Source organism: Xenopus laevis, chromosome 2S, assembly GCF_017654675.1.
Source record: "Xenopus laevis strain J_2021 chromosome 2S, Xenopus_laevis_v10.1, whole genome shotgun sequence".
NCBI classification, from domain to species: domain Eukaryota; kingdom Metazoa; phylum Chordata; class Amphibia; order Anura; family Pipidae; genus Xenopus; species Xenopus laevis.
The window spans coordinates 130,993,033-131,017,135 of NC_054374.1; positions in this window are offsets into that span (position 1 = coordinate 130,993,033).

The following is a 24,103-nucleotide window of genomic DNA, read 5'->3' on the forward strand; positions in this document are numbered from 1 at the left end:
TCCCGATCAGCTATGACAGTTTGGAGAAGAAAAGTTTAGTTAACGCACAAAACCACATTTAAGTAACACACAAACACACTGACAAGAAGAGAGTTTCACAAGCTGTCAAATAAATGAGTCAGCCATCCCTTTATGACAAATTCAGAGTGAAATTTTGTCAGCTGCCAGGTTTTCATCCCGAGTGTTAAACACAGCAGAAGAAATGAATGTCTATTTCATATTACCATATATTGGCAGAAATACCCATTTGTCAAGGATTATGGGAGTTTAATATATACATTTTATTCTTGTTTTTTTTCTTAAATCAGTTTTTACAGATATTTAAATTTCACTTAAAGACAAAAGTAATCACTCCTGTAGTTCTTTACTGTTTATACAATGTTCTCTTAAGTAAAAGCACTACAACTGGCCCTGTAAATCTACTGACACCTCCAGATGGTCCAGGCTATCCCAATATCTTTCTGTAATCCATAGGGTTTTAGAGATGTCTCAGACCCACAGATAGAGATACATTTGTCTAAATGAAATATCTCTCTTTCATTTCTTCCATATTGACTAAACCACCTTCATACCAGTAAACTTTGTAGCAGCACTCAATGTCAGGCAGCGGTTGCAAAGTCCAATAAAAGGTTTGCGTGTATAAAAATGGCGTCATTGCAATTAGTTAGGGATGCACCGAATCCAGGATTCGGTTCGGGATTCAGCCAGGATTCGGCCTTTTCCAGCAGGATTTGGATTCAGCCGAATCCTTCTGCCCAGCTGAACCGAATGCATATGCAAATTAGGACGGGGAGGGACATCACGTGACTTTTTGTCACAAAACAAGAAATTAAAAAATGTTTCCCCCTTCCCTTCCCTTATTTGCATATAGAAATTAGGATTCGGATTCGGTTTGGTATTCGGCCGAATCTTTCGCGAAGGATTCAGGGGCTCGGCCAAATCCAAAATAGTGGATTTGGTGTGTCCCTACAATTAGTCTCTAATAGTATTAATGGTTATTGGATCTCAGTGAATTTCCAACAAATCTGCATCTGTTGAATCAAATTCATGGGCTTGTCAATTGAGTGGATAGTGGTATAAACGTGAAACATACATAGTACATTTCACTGTACCCCCATTAACTTTGCACAGATGTTGGCAGTTCCCTAAAACAATTGTGATTACAGCAGAAGTATCACTGAACAGTAGCTCAGGCTCATAAGGCATAGGCACATAAGGCAAAGGCATAGAAGATCCCTGCTCATTAATCTAAAGACTAGATTGATTAGTTAATGTTAATGTTCAACAGGCATAATTTGTGGTACACTTTAGGCAATTAGTATGGCTCATGTCACAAATTCTGAATAACTCTGTGCTTACACCTAAGCTCTTGCTGGAACTCCTTAAAATCAGTGGTAGCCAACCAGTGGCTCATGAGCAACATGTTGCTCACCAACACCTTGGATGTTGCTCCCAGTGGCCTAAAAGCAGGTGCTTATTTTTTAATTCTTGACTTGAAGTTTTTGGTTGCATAAAAACAAGGGTTCTGCCAAATAGAGTCTCCTGTAGGCTGCCAATCTACATAGGAGCTATCAAATGGCCAATCACAGCCCTTATTTGGCACCCCCATTGACTTTGTTTATGCTTGTGTTGCTCCACAACTCTTTTTACATTTCAGAGTGGCTCGCGGGTTAAAATAAAATTTCCCTGTCAGCCACGGAAATACTGACAAATGTCCGACTCAGTTTATTCACAACAACCCATCATGAAACAGTAATAATAATTGTGGATATGCAAGTGAGCCCATATCTGATTGCTTCCTTTTAGGTTTATACCTGGCAATTTTTCAGAGCATATTTTCCTTCTGTTTGTGTCCATTATAGTGCCTAGTCGCTGCAAGAATCAGAATGACTTGTACAGATGGACAGATATTTACAAGAAGCTCTATAAAAACAACTATTTTATTACCTTTCCTCTGCAATTCAGGCAGTTACCTTTAATCACCATCAATTTGCCCTGCTCAGTTCACTTTACCACATCACTAAATCTCACTCTATATCCTTTCTAAAAATGGGAAAAGTACATATTACCAGTGTTTTTATTGCAGCAAAGAAATACACCTTTAACTGCATTACCTGTCATAGATGATTGTGCAAAATAAGAAATAAGCTTTATCTCTTGCATTTAAATTCCCCATAAAGCTCCAATTTCTTTCTATGACTCTTTAAGACAGGGTATTAAAGGGCAAGTTATCCTTCCCCTAAATATCAGATTAGTACTGCTACCCTTCTGTATGGCATTGCAGTACCTGTACTATATTACTGTGCAATGCCCTGACCTCCAAGAACACATTTCAGGAAAAAGCAGCTATAACAAATGGTAATGTTGTAGAATAGTCCTGGATAAAAATGCAGACAAAATAATATAAATCATCGAACATATTCAGCAAACATTTTATAAAACATACCCCCAAGTAGTCAAATATGAACTCTACTAACCAGTATTCATCTGTATACATAGACAGAAATGTTCATCATTGATGGCAAGTAATGACATTGTTTTGTTATTATTAACCAAATCAACTCATACTAAAGACCACATCAGAGTGAATGTTCCTGGTTTGGTATGAACAGGTCCTATTTCTAAAACACTGTTAAAAAAAGAAGTGGAAAAGCCACAGGGGTATAGAAGGTGTAACTGCAGATCACTTATATGATCAGAGATATTTAAGATCACTGAGATCAGCTTAATGGAAGAAACATTTCACATTTCCAACGGCTGTCACTGAGAATTGTACAGCATCAATGTATATAATAAAAGTGCAATAGATTCTAGTGATGAGTAATGAAGCATCAGATATAACAATCATATCATCGAATCCTGTAGACAAGTCTGTCTGTAGAACAAGAAATGACTGACCATAAGAATGTTGTGTTGTCAGAAGACCCTTTTCCAGTGGTGTAAACAATAAAACTCCTAAAGAGCCTATAATCCTGGAAACATTTGGCTCATGCTATTAAATCAGCTGGCGCCCACCCAAGCAATAATATGTACTGCAAGGAGTGTTATCAAGATATTCAGAGGTCCAGCTAAAAAACAATCTCCAATGAAGCATTTCACATCTGCAGTTACAATTTAAATGCTACCCCCCAGTACTTTTTTGTAATTGCAGCAGCTGAACAACTCTGCATTCTTGTGCAGCGAATGTTATTTTACATTTTCCAAATGTGCGCCACACCCTCTTATATTTCTCCTTCAGCCTTTTAGTTACGTTTGAGATGTTGTAGCTGTGTAAGCTTGCAAGTCTTGTGACTTACACTAGTCACCCCTGGCACAAACTCCACATATTACACAAATTATAAATACATACATACATAATAAAACATACAACAGACATCACCTGCATAAAACAATGCAATGAATATGTTAACAAATACAAACAACAAACCTTGTGCCATGCTGAAGCATATAGCTAGCATACACAAAATAACAGCACGGGAAAACACTCAACCAACTGCTTAACATGCAACAAGATCAAGAGATCAGCCAGACTGGGTTCACCTTATTACTCGCTCCTCATGCCAGCTCTTGCGTTATCCCTTGAACATATCTTTTTAAAAAATGATCCAGTATCTATGTAACTTTTGAAAAGTGGGTTGTAGATACCTCTGATTTGTGAACTTGTTTCAGTATGTGCCAGAGTTAGAGACGTGGATGGTCCAGGCAATGCAGTAGGACTTGGACACCCAAACTAAAGGGGATTAATGACATTCATGGATGTTAAATCTACATATCTTCCATAGTTGATGACTGCAGCTCCGAGCTTCCCACCAAGAGCCATTGCTGGTTGGACATTACTATGGTATATACAAAAGCAGTGGTGGAACCAAGGCTGACATTAGAAATCACGGGGCCCTGTACAACAACATTTTCGGGGCCCCTCCATCCCCAGCTCCCAAGCCCCACCCCAGATCCCGCCCACTCCACACCACAGTTAAAAGACCACACAGACATCAGCGCTAAAAATGGTAACCCCCCCCCACACACAAGTTATAAAAAGCTATTGATGATCAGGGCCCCCTTATAAGTTAAAAAAAACTGTGGCGCCAGGGCAGGCCCGGACTGGTAATCTGTGGGTTCTGGCAAATGCCAGAGGGGCTGCTATAAAGTCCCATAGAAAGTCAGTATTTAGTGGGTTGATGGGGGCTGTTTGGGCCTCTATGTGGGCTGATTGGGCCTCTGTGTACCTGTAGTGCCAGGGCCTATTTTAATTCTCAGTCCGGACCTGCGCCAGGGCCCCCCACAAAAAAAAATTTTCAATAAAATTGGTGGGCAGGCCCCCCCTACAAGTTAAAAGAATTATTGGTAATCAGGGCCTCCCTATAAGTTAAAAAAAAAACACATTATAAAAGTTTTTTTTTTAAAAAAAACATTGGCACCAGGGCTCCCCTTACTTCGGGTCTTTTCGAGGCTTCAGTACTTCAACTTCAGCTGCTTTCGTGACTTCGGGTCTTTTCGCCACTTCGGGATATCAATTTCGGTTCAGGCCTTTTTGCAGCTTCAGCACTTTGGCTTTTCGGGACTTCAGGAGAGGCAGCACAGCTTCAGTGCTGTCAAGGGGGGCCCGGCTACACTTGTACCGATGTGCCCCCCTGATGATGGCCCTGGGCAGAACTACCAGTGGTGTTCAACTGCGCCAGGGCCTGTACCACCTCGGGGCCCGTCGGCAGTCCTCTCGCCCCGAAAATCGGCTCAGGATGGAGGCGGGGGTCCTGCTACATGGTCTGCACCCGGGCCCCAGAGAGTATATTTACGTACAGTACTAACGATTGTTATTAATGTGAAATATTCTCCAAAATTTCAGTTGTCCACGAATGAATACAACAATGAAAAAAACAACCTCAATTCAGTGAAATCACATTCTTCCCATTAGTTTCAACGAGTCTCTAAAACTCCAATTAAATATTAGCGTGAATTTTGCCAATACAACTTCATTTGACTTCTATATGGACTCAACAACTTTTAGATGCCTATTTATTTTTAGTCTTTTTTTTTAGTCAAGCTATTCGATTTGTATGTGCTTTATAAATCTCGCACATTCGAGTTTTCGAAAAAATGAAATATGCGATTTTTGCTAAAGAAAAATGTAAATCACAGTAAAAACTCAAATTCAACTGTTAATAAATATGCCTCTTCTTGTCTTCAGTCTAATATCCATATTTGGATATTGTCATTCATTTTAATACTTTATCATATAATTTTAATGGAATAGTGACTACTATAAATTAAGCTGGCCTTGTCCCCCATTGCGACATTACCCTTCTGGACTATAACGTGAAGAGGTAAAATAGCGATAACCAGCATTTTAATATGGTTATAAAAGAATAGCACTTTCAGCAGAGTAATATGTGTAATCTTTTCTGACAATCACATCATTGCAATCTGCATGCAAGTCATATTTGAATTAGTAGCGCATAATAGAATCATTCTCCTAATTTACGCAAGTAACGATGCTTTAATATTAATTAATCTTACTCAGTGAAATAAATGTGTCTGAGAGATCATTGTGCTCGCTCACATGGATTTTTTTTTATTTAGCTCTGTAGAGCAAACATCTCTCCATATAAGGGAAATATTGCCTTTTTATACGTAATGTTTAAGGGGCCCATTTACTAAGGGTCAAAGTGAATTTTCGAATTAAAAAACTTTGAAGTAATTTTTGGGTACTTCAACCATCCAATAGGCCAAATTCGACTTTGATACGAAAATACTTCACAAATTCGACCATTCGAAAATTGAAGTACTGTCTCTTTAAAAAACTTCGACTTCGACACTTCGCCACCTTAAACCTGCCAAATTGCTATGTTAGCCTATGGGGACCTCCTAGAACCTAGTCAGTATTTTGAGAAGTCAAAGGATTTTTTTGTAAAATCACACGATCGTTGATTAAATCGTACGATTTGAAGTATGATCATATGATCGAAGTATGATCGCACGATCTTAAAAATCCTTCGACTTCGAATGTCGGACTACCCTATTCGATGACCCTTGATAAATCTGCCCCTTAGTGTTTTTTATTCTATAAATTCTTCTATAAATATTGATGTGGTATAAATATTAAGAAGAGTAGGGTTATTGGCAACAAACTTGAATATACTACTATACTATTGTCCCATCAAATAAAAGATTAAAATGGTTAAACCCCTTTTAAAAAAGGAATACTTTTATGCATTATACATAGTAATATTATAAGTGATGGATATGAACATCTTGTCTGTGTTAGTTTCTTCAGTTGAAGTGAAACACTAAACCCAGATGCTTTGGTATTAAGCAAAATATTCAGATTAAGACAAATGCTTTCACCCACGCCCTCACTGACACATACAGCTCCATATCAGTAAATGAGTTTAATTCAGCTTCTTGTAATTATTTATTAAGACATCTGTTATCCATAAAATAGTTAATGTTACTAAAGACCTTCTTAGTAGGGATGTCGCGGACTGTTCGCCCGCGAACTAGTTCGCGCGAACATCGGGTGTTCGCGTCCGCCGAATGTTCGCGAACGTCGCGCGACGTTCGCCAATTTGGGTTCGCCATAGCTGGCGCTTATTTTTGACCTCTCACCCCAGACCAGCAGATACATGGCAGCCAATCAGGAAGCTCTCCCTCCTGGACCACCCCCACACCCCCTGGACCACTCCCCTTCCATATATAAACTGAAGCCCTGCAGCGTTTTTTCATTCTGCCTGTGTGTGCTTGGAAGAGCTAGTGTAGGGAGAGAGCTGTTAGTGATTTGAGGGACAGTTGATAGTAACTTTGCTGGCTAGTAATCTACTTGATACTGCTCTGTATTGTAGGGACAGAACTCTGCAGGGATTTGAGGGACATTTTAGGTTAGGTAGCTTTGCTGGCTAGTAATCTACCTTCTACTGCAGTGCTCTGTGTGTAGCTGCTGTGGGCACTGCTGCTGATCTCTCATCTGCTGACTGCTGCCTGTAACCCAATAGTCCTTGTAAGGACTGCTTTTATTTTCTTTTTTGTTTTTTTACTTTGCTAGTTGCTACTATAAGAGCCCAGTGCTATTAGTCTAGCTGTGTTGGGGTGGGGAGTGGGACTGGTGTGCTGCTCCTAGTAGTTCAGCACCAACCAGAGTAATTTTTTTTTTTAATATATATATATTTTTTTTTATTTTACTTATCTCACTGTTCTTTAACGTGTCCAGTGCTGTTTGCTGTTCTTCATAGTAGTGCACCAATAGTAGTGCACTTGCAGGCATTATTTGCCCAGTGTGTTCTTCAAACAACGGCCAGCTAGCTGTGTGAGCTTGTTCACATTCTGTCTAAATATCAATAATAATACCGTCTCCAGAAACACCACCTGAGTGACGTTTTTCAAGCAGCAATAATATATTCCGTATCCACTGCTGTAGTGTATACGTTGACCTTGCAGGCATTGTTTCAATTTGTTTGCCCAGTGTGTTCTTCATTTTCAAACAACGGCCAGCTAGCTGTGTGAGCTTGTTCACATTCTGTCTAAATATCAATAATAATACCGTCTCCAGAAACACCACCTGAGTGACGTTTTTCAAGCAGCAATAATATATTCCGTATCCACTGCTGTAGTGTATACGTTGACCTTGCAGGCATTGTTTGCCCAGTGTGTTCTTCATTTTCAAACAACGGCCAGCTAGCTGTGTGAGCTTGTTCACATTCTGTCTAAATATCAATAATAATACCGTCTCCAGAAACACCACCTGAGTGACGTTTTTCAAGCAGCAATAATATATTCCGTATCCACTGCTGTAGTGTATACGTTGACCTTGCAGGCATTGTTTGCCCAGTGTGTTCTTCATTTTCAAACAACGGCCACCTAGCTGTGTGAGCTTGTTCACATTCTGTCTTAATATCAATAATAATACCGTCTCCAGAAACACCACCTAAGTGACGTTTTTCAAGCAGCAATAATATATTCCGTATCCACTGCTGTAGTGTATACGTTGACCTTGCAGGCATTGTTTGCCCAGTGTGTTCTTCATTTTCAAACAATGGCCACCTAGCTGTGTGAGCTTGTTCACATTCTGTCTTAATATCAATAATAATACCGTCTCCAGAAACACCACCTGAGTGACGTTTTTCAAGCAGCAATAATATATTCCGTATCCACTGCTGTAGTGTATACGTTGACCTTGCAGGCATTGTTTGCCCAGTGTGTTCTTCATTTTCAAACAACGGCCACCTAGCTGTGTGAGCTTTTTCACATTCCGTGTCCAGAAACATCACCTGAGTGACGTAGTGTGATTTCTGCCCTTTACAGCACAAAACGCAGCGCTTTGTCAACAATGTATTTTTTAGATACATTTTTGCCCTTGATCCCCCTCTGGCATGCCACTGTCCAGGTCGTTGCACCCTTTAAACAACTTTAAAATCATTTTTCTGGCCAGAAATGTCTTTTCTAGCTTTTAAAATTCGCCTTCTCATTGAAGTCTATGGGGTTTGCGACGTTCGCGAACCGTTCGCATTTTTTGACGCAAGTTCGCGAATATGTTCGCGAACATTTTTTCCGACGTTCGCTACATCCCTACTTCTTAGGTCAGGGCACATGCTGCTATTTCGGGAGATTAGTCGCCCAGCGACAAATCACTTCTTCTTCGGGCGACTAATCTCCCCGAACTGCCTTCCCACCGGTTAGAATGTAAATCACCGGCAGGATGGCAGTCGGATCGCTTCTGCTTTCCGAAGTCGCCCTAAGTTTCCTCTTGAAATTCTTGGAAAATGAAGCGATCCAAGTGCCACCTCGCGGGCGATTTTCGATTCTAGCCGGTGACTAATCTCCCTAAATAGCAGCGTGTGCCCTAACCCTAAAAGTCATAGGCCCATTTACTAGTATGAATACATAACCAGTGCATTCACAGGAATGAAACATTCTTGCATAAAATGTTTTTCCTAGGACCATAAATCTCTTGCCCTATGGTTTTTTTCTCTGTTCTGTAGAGGCTGTGGTAAGATTAAAAGAACAGGAATGCATAATCATCAAGCTAGTAGCACGTAGGGTATTTTGACCTCCACTGTTCTCTGGTTGAGAACAGAGGCGGCCAAATTGACCTTATCTGCTTTTCACTGCTTGCTATAGAGCTATAAATAAAGATATGTACAGTATTTGACTTCTGCCTTGTATAGCATGGGAGCCAATGGAGAGAGCAAAAAAAAATTGAAATTAAATAATAAGTACATTTTTGCCTAATTTGGCAAACTCAATGATGGGTCAAATTACATTTGCTTGCCCTCCTAGATAGGGTTGGCCCCTTTTCAGGGGCTGGAAAATGAACAGGGGGTGGGGCAGATGACATTGGGGGTAGGATTGATGACATGGCCATCAGCGATTGGCTGATCGACATGTCATTATTTAGAGTGCCCTGTTCAGATTTCTTAATTTGGAAATCTGGACAGAAAGGTTTCACCCGGACAGCCCTTTCAAATACTGGGCTGTCTGGGTGAAATCGAGACAGGTGGCAACTTTTCCTCTAGACCAATAACTGGAATACATTAAAGATTCATACAGTAGTATCAACATTTGAACATCTAAAACCCAGTGGCGATTCTTACCCCCCTGAAGCAGTTTCCGTGCCTTTCCAGGTAGCTTGTACAAAGAGCACAATTGCGATCTCTGCACTAGAAGAGCTGAATTTTGAATTTGATAACCAGAAATTAAAGCTAGTAGGAGCGACTTTTTGCCTCCACTGGTAATTCATGGGGCGCTGCCTCCTGAGGTGAGATTCTCAACTTGCCTCATTGTCGCAGTACCCCTGGCAAAACCTAAAGGGATTTTTCAGACTTCTAAAGACTCACAATAAGATATTAATGGAGGAGGACATGGTTTGGCTTTACAGAGCTGTTTGGAAATATATGGCTGCCTTCTTCTTCAACAGAGGTAGCTGGTATCTGTACTTGTATCTCCAGCTAGTATACTGGGCTTTCAGAATGACTGTGCAAATATGTTGTAATTTTATACATATAGGTTCTTCAGATTGTTGAGTCTATAGCACTGACACTAAAGTTACAGAATGCCAAATCCATAGATTCTACAATTCTACGTTCCTGTAATATTTTTGTGGGACAGAAAGTTCCCTGGCAGTGCTCATTTCTGTTCGATTGGAAATCTGTCAATACAGAAAGGTTAAAAAAGGACTTTTTAACCAACAAAATTAAGTTGGTCTCCTGTGGCATTGAGAGTCCATGTACAGAAGGAGACAGTATAAATTAACCAGCACTTGTATCATAAAGGTGGAATATTTTTCAAATATATTTTGAAAAGCCAAAGCTTTATAGAAAAAAATAACCACCATGACCAACTCCCTTTCACTTGCATTAAAATAATGTTACAGTGTTAACCAGCAACCTTTTTCTTTTCTCTCAGTACTAAGGGTTTTTTGGCAACTCAGAATCATGTCTGCAGCTCTGTCATCCCAATCCCATTCATTGTTATTTATAATATTTGTTAAATATTTATTCCTGGCTCTTATGTTCCTAAGTGGTAGATACATTTTCACTCTGTGTCAAGAGCAGTACAGATCCAGGCAGCTTCCTTTGTTAAAGGAATTCAAAAAGGATTGATCCATGTTTCTTTAGAAGTTCTTTTTGGCACACACTGACAATGAGCTTAGGCCAAGGTCACAGGATAAATTTTCACTTGCTTAAAACACCACAAAAAGTTTAATAACAACTCCTCCCATGGTATTCACACACCCAGGCAAATTTAACCTACAGCATCTCTCTGCCTGAGACATTGGGGCTGATTTAGCAGTAAACACTAAAGTGCACATAAATATATATATATATATGTATATTTTTATGGGGTCATTAAAATAATAAATGTAAAGTACTTTATGTAATGATTAAGTGTTAAAGAGACAAAAGAAAGGATTTCCCTGTCCCATTGAGCTTGCAATCTAAATGGCTCGGTAATTTACAGACTCAGAAGGATATAAGTGCTGCAGTTCACAGTTTTATCGCTGCATTATAAATCCCAGGACTGGGTCAAATGTAATGCGTGGTCCCCAAGAGGCAATCTTTGGCTCACATACAAAATAAGACACAACTAGTCTTTGCATTTCAAATGGCATGGATTAAGGCAAACTGCAAAATTCAGGGTAATTTGCACACATATTGTGAGATTTTTACCTTGCTGTTAATACGCCCTTACATTAAAAGACAGAACTACAAAGAAAATGATTTGTCAAAATCTATCAGCTCTATTTAGACACCAAATTAAAGTAATACAGGTGTCACATAAATCACTTTCAGTTCACATATCATTCTACAGGTATATTTCTCTTTCTTAAAAACACAGGGGTGTACACCTGCCTTTTAGCAACTATTTCATATCATCACCTTTAACTCAGCCAGGCTCATTTACTAACATAGGTACTATACCGCTCCACAGCAGTTACTCATAGCAACTTGTAGATCCCTGTACTGGTACCATTTTAATAAATGTGCCATAGGATTTTAGTCATTTGTTTTAATCCCAGCAATCTTGGCTCTTGTTTCCTTCAAAATGGGATTATTTCTTGAAAAAACAATTAGCAGACATTACTAACGTGTCAAGATTAAAAGGTGGTGGAAATCCCGCAATTGAGTTTAACTATTTTGCTGAATACTTCTACATGTTTTTTTAACTGCTGAAATGGAATTTTAAGAATTAATAAATTACAGAAATCAAATATTTAAAAGAAAGGTTGTGGTTTCAGTGTATTATGGTATTTCTGAAAATAACCTCAAAGTGCTCTTACAACTTTCATTAAGATTAATGATAAATATGATTTCAAATTCTTAACAGTTTAATGTCCAATATCAGACCCTAAAATGAAATAATGCATATGATTTTTTATGGCTGACATTTTGATTACTGCAACCAAAGCATGCTGCTTGTGTTTATAGGTAGTAAGAGCCCCTAACAGTAAATTGGGCCCGTACAGGCCCGGATTGTGGAAAGGCCACCAAGACCCGGGTCTAGGGTGGCAGGATTTTAGGGGGCGGCATGCTTCTCAGCCACACCGGGCTGATCCGATCCCTAGGGCCCAACAATTGGATCATAATGCTGCCAATACAGGCGGTCGGATTGCAGAACCGCATCTACGAACAGATGCAGCCACGATATGACGGGATTTTTGACCCTGCTCATAGACATCTTGCCGACTTTCGGCCAGATATTGATCGGGGAATCCCGTCAGATGGCCCTACACACGGGCGATAAGCTGGCAACTTGGTCTGTTGGCAGCTGTTATCGGCCCATGTATGGCCACCTTTACAGTCAATAACAAATAATAAAAGGTAATGCCGAACTTCAATGCTATAAAATTGCTAAGAAACTTGCATAGTGTGATTACCACATTACCAAGCTAGTCAATGCAGTAAAAATGGGCCTGTTTACTTGCCAAACTATCTATTTTGTCTGTATGTGTGTGTGTGTGATGTAAGTGTATATTTATGTAAATGTGTGTTAGTGTAAATGTGTGGTTTGCTGTAAATCCAACACAATTGCACCAAATATTTTTACAGTTTGTTAGGTGTAATTTCTGGTGTGTGATTTACAAGTGATGTCTGCTCCTGATTTTTTAGGTGCAACAATGCTGCTATGATTGACTCAGGGTGCTAAACAAGGGCACTGCACCAATGAGGTGTGGAAGGGCCGGGCCAAACCAACCGGCACCCTAGGCAACTCGTCAGCTAACCCTGCCCCACGCGTGCATGTGTTTGTGTGTGCACGCACACCATAACATAGGTGCAACGAAGGGGAAGCAGAGGGCGTTTTGGGGCAGAGGAGGGAGGGAGGGACGGACTGAGGAGGGAGGGAGGGACTAACAGAGGAGCGAGTGACAGAAGGGGTAGGCAAGATCTACATAGGGGAGTGAATCCGGACAAGGGGTAGGCAGAAGAATCTTGAAGAGGCACCTGGCCAGTGTCCCCACAGCATTGCGCCCTAGGCAGGTGCCTCTTCTGCCTCCCCCTAGCTCCAGCTCTGATGTAAGTAACTGTCTCAGATGACAGCGGCCTGCAAGTTACCAAGGGCAGCAAAATGCCACTTCTGGTAACTTAAGAAGACAAAATTCTGATTTTTAAATTGAGATTTTTTCCTCTTCTACTGCAGAGAGCACAATTGCACTCTTTGCACTAGCGAAGCAGCCTCCCTCTACCCACTGCAACTTGAAAAGTATTAAGCGCAGAGAGTGAAAGGGGGCAGCATTGACATGGCCGCTTCTGAGAGCAGTGGCGTAACTACTGGGGGAGCAGGGGGTGCGATTGGGCCAGGGCCCGCACCCCCTCAGGGCCCCCCGGCAGCTCGTGCGCCACTCTGTTCTGCGGCCGTTTCCGGCCGTACGGAGGGGGACGGGGCCCGGCTGCACGCCCCGCACCAGGGCCCAACACCCTCTAGGTACGTCTCTGTCTGAGAGCCATAGGGCCTAAAACATCCCTGGTGCTAAAGACACCCTGGAGTTACTGCATGGTCAGGAAGTGATGGTAGGTATGGCCTCAAATGGAACAGCATTTCCCAAATCATAGCTGGAGAGACTGATCGCCCCTAACCGCATCTGTATGAAAGTGGACAGAGCACATTTGAACACAAGTACCTTTAATGAAGGCAGTTTTAGATGTAACCCACTGTGGGGTTGCCTGCTGCACCTGTGGAGGTAAACGAGCCCTATATACATTGTCCTGTTTGCTAAGAAGTACTTTGGCTACTATGTATACCTTGCTTAATTCATAGCTTAAAAGACAATGGCATATTTAGAATGTACACGGTCTTTTGGGAAAAAAGAAATATATATGATAGGACATGTTAGGTGTGTCGAAAAGCACAGCAGTAGAACTGTGAAAATGTGTTAAACAGTAACACCAAAAACTGAAAGTGTTTTAAAGTAATGAAAATATCATGTAGTGTTGCCCTGTGCTGGTAAAACTGGGGTGTTTACTTCAGAAACACTACTATAGTTCATATAAACAAGCTGCTGAGTAGCAATGGCGGAAATTGAAAAACGGCTATATGGCACAGGATAAATAATGGATAACAGATAGCATTATGTTCTACAGAGCTTATCTGCTGTCTGCTATGTAACCTGAGCCTTTTCTCCTTTGAATGGCTGCCCCCATGGCTACACAGCAGCTTATTTATATAAACAATAGTAATATTTCTGAAGCAAACACAGCAGTTTTACTAGTGCAGGGCAACACTACATTATACTTTTATTACTTTAAAACAATCTCATTTTTTGAAGTTACTGGTCCTTTGAGCACAGGGGGTGTAAAAATCCTCATCCGTTAGACAAGGGGTAGGCAGGAGCTTATAAAACATATTTGGTGTGCCTGGCAGCCTTAGTATTATGTACATCTCGGTTCAGTATGTGGGTGTGGGCGAGTAAAAGATTTATCCCGGGTTCCCTTATGGACTATTTGCCTCTGAGATGCCTGGGAAATTTACAGCTTTTAAGTGAGACATAATGAATGTGTTACACACCTTTAAATTCTCCGTTATCCTACATTTCATGAACGTGATAGTTGGATTTGCCAAGAGGGTTTTTTTTAAGTGCCTCATATAACACTGTTTACCACTCCTCTGTCATCTTTAATCTCAAAGAAGGAAGGATAATCCTTTTATCTGTAACTGATTTAAAAATATTTCTTCTAAAGATTCCAAAGCCCAAGGTAGATAAGAAATAACGTGTGAGTTATTGCCTCGAATTAGAGGTTATTTTTATCAATGGCAAATCCATAAGAGTCATTTCTACACGAGAATTGGCATCAAACCGTATCTCCGTGCCTAGCAAGCAAAAATCAGCAGAATGCAATTTGACTTTAGTGCTATTTTTATCACTTGCTTGAAGTAGGTAAGAGCTACTTGTTATGAAAAGATTTAGTGAAATGCACATTTTGTTAGGGCAAACCATTTCTATTTTTTCCTTGAATAAGAATGCTAATGTGGCTCATTACAACTATTGTTATTAGAGAGACAGACTTACAGGCCAACAATAGGCTGCTAAGGGAAGGCTGAAATGCATCGCCTTTTCCTCTATGTTTGAGTTAACTCACATTTCAACTACATTTGAGGTTATTATTTCAAATCATATTCTTTTCTATTACTTCCTTTTTTAGAAGCACAAACAAGCTAAATTAAATCATATCTTAATTTCCCCTTATTTATCAATACATTTTCCATAAAAATCAAGTGCGGGGAAAAAATCTTGAAAATCGTATGAAAATTCAAATCATATGAATTGTTCGGATTTTTGCCTGAAAACCACAAAATCTTCAGATTTTTGCACGAAACTCAGCTCAGATCAGGATATCTACAGGACTTCTCCCATTGACTAATATACAAACTTGATATGAGATGTTGGATATTCGGATTTGGACTTCTGATCCTCTGGGTATAATAAATCATGGAAAATTTGAGGGTTTTTTTACTAAAAATTCGGTTGTATAGTTAACAAAACTTGAATTTTTCGAGTTTTGGACATTCGGAATTTAATAAATAAATCCCACAGTTTTTAAAAATGTATTTAAGAAAAATGAATGATTTTTTCGTGCACATATCTGAGAAGGAATGAGGGAACATTGGGTGGGGGTGTACATTCTATACTGCTGACAAAGTTCGGACGCACAAAACTCAGCACAACAGACAAACCTTAATAGAATAAGTAACTGTGTGGAAGACCCAAGAAGAAGTTAGATGACAAAAGGCAAAGATAGATTATGTGACTGATGAAAACAGAAGTTTAGCAGTAATTTAGGCAATTCTTTGCACTCCATTTCAATCAAGGTTAAACCTGGATCACTTCGAGGGATGGGGTACCTCACAGCAAGATACTGCATGTGATTGATGTTACTCAACACCATAAGCTTTTGTTGGACTGCATTTCTCAACATGGGGCATAATCAGGGTCAGACTGGCCCGGCAGGACACCTGGGAAAAAATCAGGTGGGCCGGCCCTTATTGGCCCCTGCTGGGCCAGACCTCCTCTCCCGATCTCTTGTCCCTACAAATAGAAACATTTGCACATGCACACAGCTCCTTTTGCGCATGTGTGGTGTTGCAGTAGGGGGTCCGGAGTGGGGCCCTGGACTGGAGTCCCGGTAGGCCCTGGGCGCCCCAGTCCGACCCTGGGCATAATCATTAAAATGTGACATGCCACATTAGATTTTTTTTTTACATTTTTATACGATGTTACACAACATTTGCAATTTACTCAAATGTGAGTATGACAAGTCAGGTCTGGACTTGGAGCAAAATAGTCCCTGGCATTCCAAGTACAACAAGGCCCAAGTAGCCGCCCACCAATCCACTATATAGTGACTTTATATGGCAGCCCCTCTGGCATTTGACAGAACCCACAGATTGCCTGTGGGTCTGTGACAAGTTTTGTCATATTAACGTCACATTGGCAAACATTCATGTCTTTTAGCCGGATGTAATTTTGCCACATCATCAAGAGCACCAATGAGATTTATCAAGAGTAATTTCATCAGGTTTAGGCTGGTGAGCTACCATTATAAATATCCAGCTTTAGAATATCATTATCTATTCATATCCTCTGTATGTGATTGCTTGATGACGTTCATTTTCCAGCATAGTTTCCCTGTTACAATTGTATAGGGAAAATACGCTGGGTAATGGGGCAAAATAAAACTTCATTACATTACGCTTGCCATGGTGTAATTAGGATTTTAAGTAAGTATGTACTGTTATAGAATGCCTGACGTATTCAAGAGTCAAGTCAAGAGTGAGTTTATTGTCATTTCATCCATATACGTTTGTACAGTACACAGTGAAACGAAACAACGTTCCTCTAGGACCATGGTGCTACACACAACATAGAAGTACCGGACAACCGACAAAAAGTGCAAGTGCAAAAATATGCAACTCCTGCAAGACAGGACAGCACAGTGCAGGGACAAGACAGTGCACACTCAGCAGATGTAATATGTAAATGATGCTAAACGTCAGACATGATGGGTGTATCATTGTGATATGACGTATTGACATGTTAGCGGTGCCAGGTAGGGTGAAAATCTATTTGCTTATATGCCTTTAAAGATATAGGGGAATAGCTTTTCTGAAAGTTATAGTCCAACAATATCTGGACAGTCAGACACAAACAGAACATTTCCACCATATGTTATTTTTTTATGAGTATTCTTCATGTGGATTTTTGCAGCAAAGAAGCATGACATTTCAGCAGTTGACCATTTGGCTTTCATTTACTTGCAATAAACTTGGCATCAGTTCACTCCAGACCCTCCAGACATCACTCCAGACCCTCATTAAACACTAGAATTTAAAAAAAAAAAATCTGATTTCCCACTTCAGGCCCAACTAGGCAAGTTTAATAACATATATCCTTTGAAAGTCAGCCTATAATGCATTCCATCTTTTCATTTCATTAGCAGGGACATCAATGACAGATTTCCAATTTACAGAACATTTCTGCCATTCCGTGCATTTTTGTGTTCTTGTTTAGTGTTTACTTCCCTTACTATCTGCTTTCATACACAAATATGAAACCACCAAGCCAACTAACCTGCCTGTATGTTTTTGGAAGGTAGGACTTGAGCACAGGGAGACGATACAAACCTTCTTGCAGATACTGCCCTGGCTGGATTGAAACCTATGGCCTCAACACTTCAAGACAGCTATGCTAAACTCCTTATCCACTAAATATAGCACATTTATCTAATAAAAAAGAACAAATTCTCCCAGAAACTCAAGGAAAATGGTTCAATGCATTCTTTTAGAAACTTTCAATACTTGGAAACCATCATTATTGCAACCAGATACCGTAGTCATAAGGGGTAATTAAATGATCTTGAATGGGACGATCTTCAAAAAAAACGGTCGGTATGATGTTGAGAGTGGTATTCTATTATAAATTGCAAATGGACTTTATTTATTTTTTTATTATTTGTTTTGTCAACGGCATATAAGCTGTTTTGGTGACTCCAGTTCTTGCTAATTTTCATTGGCGGAAAAATGCAGAAAACTGAACAGTCTTAGACAATTTCTGTATAACTGTCAGGTAATCTCCTCAGATCTAGGGGGTATGCACATCTTAGATTTTACTTTAAAGGAACAGTATCACCAAAAGATGTAAGTTTTGTAAAGGAAATACAATATCATGCACTTGTGTACTTTGTGTGTTTGATTCAGAAAAACAACAATAGTTTATATAAAAAAAAAGCTAGTTTGTACTCATGGCGGCAGCCATTCAAGCACAGGCACATAGTAGATAATAGATGAATTCTGAAGAATTCAATTGTATACTACAGCACTTATCTGTTCTCTGCTATGTATTCTGTGCCCAGTGGCTTAACTAGATATTACTTGGTTCCCCAAGGCAAATTATTTTTCAGACCCCAAAAATGTCTAGAGGTTGACTGGTTTTAGCAATATTTATTGAAATTGTATATGAATACAATAAATATAGGGCCTCATTGGGCCCCTATTCCTCCTGGGGCTCCCCTGCAGCCGCAGGGTCTGCTTCCTCTGTAGTTCTGCCCCTGACTGTGCCTTTTCTCCTATTTCAGCTCTGAATGGCTGCCCCCATGGCTACACAGCAGCTTGTTTATATAAACTATAGTAGTGTTTCTGAAACAAACACACCAGTTGTACCAGTGCAGGGCAACAGTACACTCTGGGACAGATTTATCAAGGGTCGAATTTCGAGTTTACGGGAGTTATTTAAAACTCCCATGAACTCGAAATCTTCCCAACTCTAATTTTTAAAATTTAGGGGAATGGAATCGACCCGAAAACTCGAATCGAATTCTAATTCAAAGGCTGCAAACAACTCCAAATTGATCCCAAGGTTAAAACATAAATTCAGCAGGTTTAAGGTGACGTATATTCGACTTTGAATTCTTCAAGGGCCAGTGTATGATAAATTTCGAAAATCTAATTTGGATTTTTAAAAAAACTCAACTCGAATTTTAACAATTTCCTAAATTGAATTTGACAGTTTTGGCCGTAAAAACCGTGAAAATTTGAATTTGAAAATTTGAATTTTTACTTCGACCCTTGATATCTTCCCCTTTATATCCATTACTTTAGAATACTTTCATAATTTGGTTTTATTGTTCCTTTAACCGCTATGAGGGTTTTTAAACTTAATCTATGGCAACAGATAGATTTGTATTGAAAAAAAAAAAATAACATCATGATTTCTGGAAGTTCAGACAGTGTTTGTGTAACATTTCTAAGATAAAATCATCTATGATAGAATGTCTATGATACACGGACCGCCCTCCCCCACTATCCTTGTTCCATTTTTAATTAAAGGATTCTGGGACTTACCGTAACATCCCCCTGCTTCTGCGAGAATCTGTGCACCATCCACTATAGAAAGTAGAGGGACTTCAAGTCCCAGAATTCAACCCTTCATAATGGTACAAGGCAAGGGAAGGGCTGCGTTATGCTGTAAGACTACGAGGGTGGTGATTGGGAAATGGCTGTGGATCAGGCATTGCTGTGTAAAAAGAAATACATTTTTATTTATATTTGGAAGTTTGGGTACTGCTTATGCACGTTTTCTGCATGTTTAAGACCATTTTGACTGGAGGAAAGATATGATCTTATCCATATCTCCCAACATTTTGAAAATAGAAAGAGGGACAAAAAGGTTTGCTGCGCAGACCGAGGAGAACATTTTGATCACGCCCATTTTTGTGGCCACCCCCCTAATTACCATGTTCATTTTATAAAATTTGGCAGGTTATAAAAGTTTGAACACTTTCTGGGGTTTCTATGTATTATTACAGTTTTGCTAATGAAGGTGAATTGCCCTTTAAGCTGCAAGTCACAATTTCTCTAACAGACTTGCTTATCTTAAATGGTTACAATAGCTTCTTTGCTTATCTTAAATTGTAACAAATGTATCTAAGGGCACATGCTAAGTATTTTGGGTTCTCTGCCAAAAGCCAAAGGTTAGAAACTTTCCTGTTCCTTACACATGAAAGTGGGCACACAAAGCCCCTGCCCACTGCCAGGGCCGGAACTAGGGGTAGGCAGAGTAGGCACGTGCCTAGGGCGCAAAGCTGAGGGGGTGCCAGGCCCGTACCTGCTCTGTCGCCTACCCCGTGTCCGGTCCTGTGTCTCCCTGACTGGCGTCGGTAATTTCTGTTTTAAATGCGCATGCGCGTAGTTTCGCGCATGTGCGCCCGCGCGTATTTTCGTGCATGCACGCCGGCGCACACTAAGCCGATGCCGTGCCCGGCCAGGTTGCCTAGGGCGCCTGGCCGGGTTGGCCCGGCTCTGCCCACTGCCATGTTCCACTTCAGGAAATGTAAATTTTGGTAAGTATGATATGATTTTCCTTTTTTCTGTTCCTTACACATAGCAGTAGGCAGGGGCTTTGTGTGCCCACTACCATGTTCCAGTTCAAGAAACTAAAATCTCGGTAAGTATGATGATTTCCCATTATCTTTTTATGGCTGTTCAGTGCAGGAGATCAAAGAGAAAGTCGGGACATTTCAACTAATCCGGGTTCTGTAGGTTAACCTGTCAAAATCGAGACTGTCCCTCAAAAAATGGGACAGTTGGGAGGTATGTGTGTGTGTGTGTGTGTGTGGCTACAGAAGCACCAATGAATATATTCTATTTTGCATTTACAGAGACATACACAGGTTAGATGCTTTGTTATTGTAAGTCTTCTTACGTCAGTTTGTGTTTTTGAGTTTACTTCTAACCCCCAACGTTCAGCCTTATGTTATTTAACTGCACTTTAAACAGATAAGAATAAATTCCAGCACATGCAGCAAAGTTGCAGACCTTGCTCCATTCGTAAATAGCCAGAGTTCCTGAGCATTGTTACATACTGGTAAAAAGGCAAAGTCCACCCAGTAAATACTTTGTGCACATAATCCCCATCAGCTCCTGGCTGATCCAAAAGAAAGAATAAGCCCTTTTCTAAAACAATCTTTTATGTGGTTCAAAGGGAATGAATGAAAGGGTCTAATTGCCCCTTGCAACCCTCATGCATAATTATTTGCAAATGAATAGTTACCCTATGTACATGGCTTTGGAGAAGCACAGCGAGAGTCAGTGGCTTAATTACACATTACTGGGCCCCACATCAAATTTATTTCAGGGCCCCCAATATATGCAGAGGTTGCCCTTTTTTACCAATATATGTTGAAATTTCTAACTAATTAGGACCTCGAGGGGGCCCCTATACCTCCTGGGCCCCTGCAATTACCCCCAGATTGGAGTTCCTAGTTTACTCTATAGGCTTTATTTACAAAGTGCAAATGGTGCAAAGTGGCAAAACCTTAAGCCAATAACCATAGGGCTCATTTACGTCTGCAGACGCAGTGAGTAACTTGCACTTTTACCCACAGCTCGTAATTGCATCTAAAAACACTTTCATTAAAGGAGAACTATATCCCCAACTCTTAGTAAGTTATAGAATGGCTAATTCTAAGCCACTTTTTGATTGATCTTCATTTTTCATTTCATTTTTCTAAACTTCTGACTCTTTCCAGCTTCCACCTTAAATGGGGGGTCACTGACCCCATCTAAAAATCTAATGCTCTGTAAGGCTTCAAATGTAATGTTATTGCTACTTTGTATTACTCTTCTTTCTATTCAGGCCTCTCCTATTCATATTCCAGTCTCTTATTCAAATCAATGCATGATTGCTAGGGTCATTTGGACTCTAGCAACCAGATTGCTGAAATTGCATCCCGTAGAACTGCTGATTAAAGTGCTAAATAATTTAAAAATCGAAAATAATAAAAAATGAAAACAAAGGCAAATTGCCTCAGAATACCATTCTCTATGCATACTAATTAAAAGTTAGTTTAAAGGTGAACAAACCCTTTAAGCTACAGTTTACCTCATATTAGAGAAGACTGTACCAGTGCATTGAACTCTTTTAGATATATAAGGAATGTTGTTGTGTTTGTGGTTACTTTATCGTAAATTTCTGCAAAGACCGTACTAGTCCCGTCCATCTGTTCCACTTCCTGCCCGCTGAATTGTCTGACTGTGCAGGGGAGACAGCGGCACTCACCACTCTGCACTGTTAGATAGGAACCAATCAGGAGCTAGGCTGACCTGATAGGGAACCGAAGCCTATCTTTGCTTTTGTGAATACAGGGCTGTGATTGGCTATCCCTGCCCTACTGTTCTTCTGGCAGGGACTGTTAGGACATTAAAGAATCTTACCAAGTTGGAATATACATAAGTAAATATTGCTTTTTTTCATCCTTTCTGCAGAGCCCCCATTTTATGTTATTCTCTGTGCTGACTCAGATATCACCTGACCAGAAATACTGCAGTTCTAACTGTAACAGGAAAAAGTGTGTGGACACAGAACGTTGTCCATTACCGTATATACTCGAGTATAAGCCGAGTTTTTCAGCCCCCAAAATATGCTGAAAAACTCTACCTCGGCTTATATTCGGGTCAAGCGCAAAAACGGTCGCCGGCGCCTAAGAATAGTCGCCCGCGCCTAAGAATAGTCGCCGGCGCCTAAGAATAGTCGCCCGCGCCTAAGAATAGTCTCCAAGAATATTCGCCGGCGTCCAAGAATGGTCGCCGGCATCTCCAATGGGAGCAGAAAACTCAATTTTTTGATTGAAACTTACCAGAAGCTGCTGCATTTCTCACCCTAGGCTTATAGTCGAGTTAATAAGCTTTCCCAGTTTTTGGAGGTAAAATTAGGTACCTCGGCTTATACTCGGGACGGCTTATACTCGAGTATATACGGTAATTGGTTCACGTGACCTAACAAGTATACTGTAGTTTGTTTGCTTGCACTGTGAATTGTAGGATCTCAAGGGGCGGTCCTTAGTTCTTAAAATGGCAATTTTCTATTTAGGATTTTTGACACATACTACAAAAAAAGTATAATATTATTGTTTATTTAATCGAAGCAGGGTTTTACATATGAGCTATTTTATGCAATATATGTTTAAAGAGACCTAGAGTGTTTGGGGTATAATTCTCCTTTAAAGGTACTTGTGTCCTAATGCCTGGAGCTATCATCACCTCCTGACCAAGAGGTAGCTCCGAGGTCCCTTCAGTGCCCTGTGTCAGCAAACTTGTACCTAAAGAGTTGGGCACAGTTGTCATTCACCTGGTGAACACTGGAACTGATGTCCGGCTGACTACACAAATATTTGACGAAACAGCATCGGTTTTGAGAGGAACTGCACATGTAGTTGTGGCCATTTTGACGATTCAGGTGCAGTTGCACAGGACGGGGCGCAGTTGCATCAAATTCAATTCCTACATTGCACCTGCACTGCCACTGTCCATTGAATTGTGGGGGAAATGGTGCAGTGGGTGGAAAAAACATTACTCAAAATACCACTTTACACAAAATATCACTTTAAACACTCTTCAAGGTAAGTAAATGTGCCCTTATGTTTCTTGCACTTGCACAGGTATTTGCATTCCACAATGAATCCCCAGATTCCCAAAACAATTTCTCTCAAATAGCTCAGTCAGTGTTAGACAGCTACAGTTCAGCAATATCCATATATAAGTACTGCAACATTGTTTGCAGAAAATTGTTTATAGCCGTGTTGAACTGTGACGGTATGGGAAATGGAAATGATTTTCTTTGTTGTACACACTGTAACACATAGCTGGCCAGAAATATCACAGTGGTTTTTCCGAATTTTTAGAAAGAACTATAAATATGAATGAATACTAAGAAATGTTGTTTGTTTTAAGTACCCTCCAGAACATTTCTACATCTCCTGTCCAGTCCATCTGCTTTTACTTTCCTTGTTTCCAATTAAGTATTTTGCTTGCATTTCCTGTGCTATTTCAAGTACTGAATGGTGCCGACTGCAAACCACATTCTATAATAACACAAAAAATTTTGAATTCAGATAAAAGTTCCTGACATAGTGGCAAATGTTAGACTACCCGTACCCCAATCTTGACTGCAGCTAATATGCATTGTAAAAAAAAAACCTTCCAATAGATCAGATATATCATAATATCATATTTGGGGGCTAGGGGCATTTTGCTAAAATTTCTATATATATATATATATATATATATATATATATATATATATATATATATATATATATATATACTATAGGATCTGTTATCCGGAAAC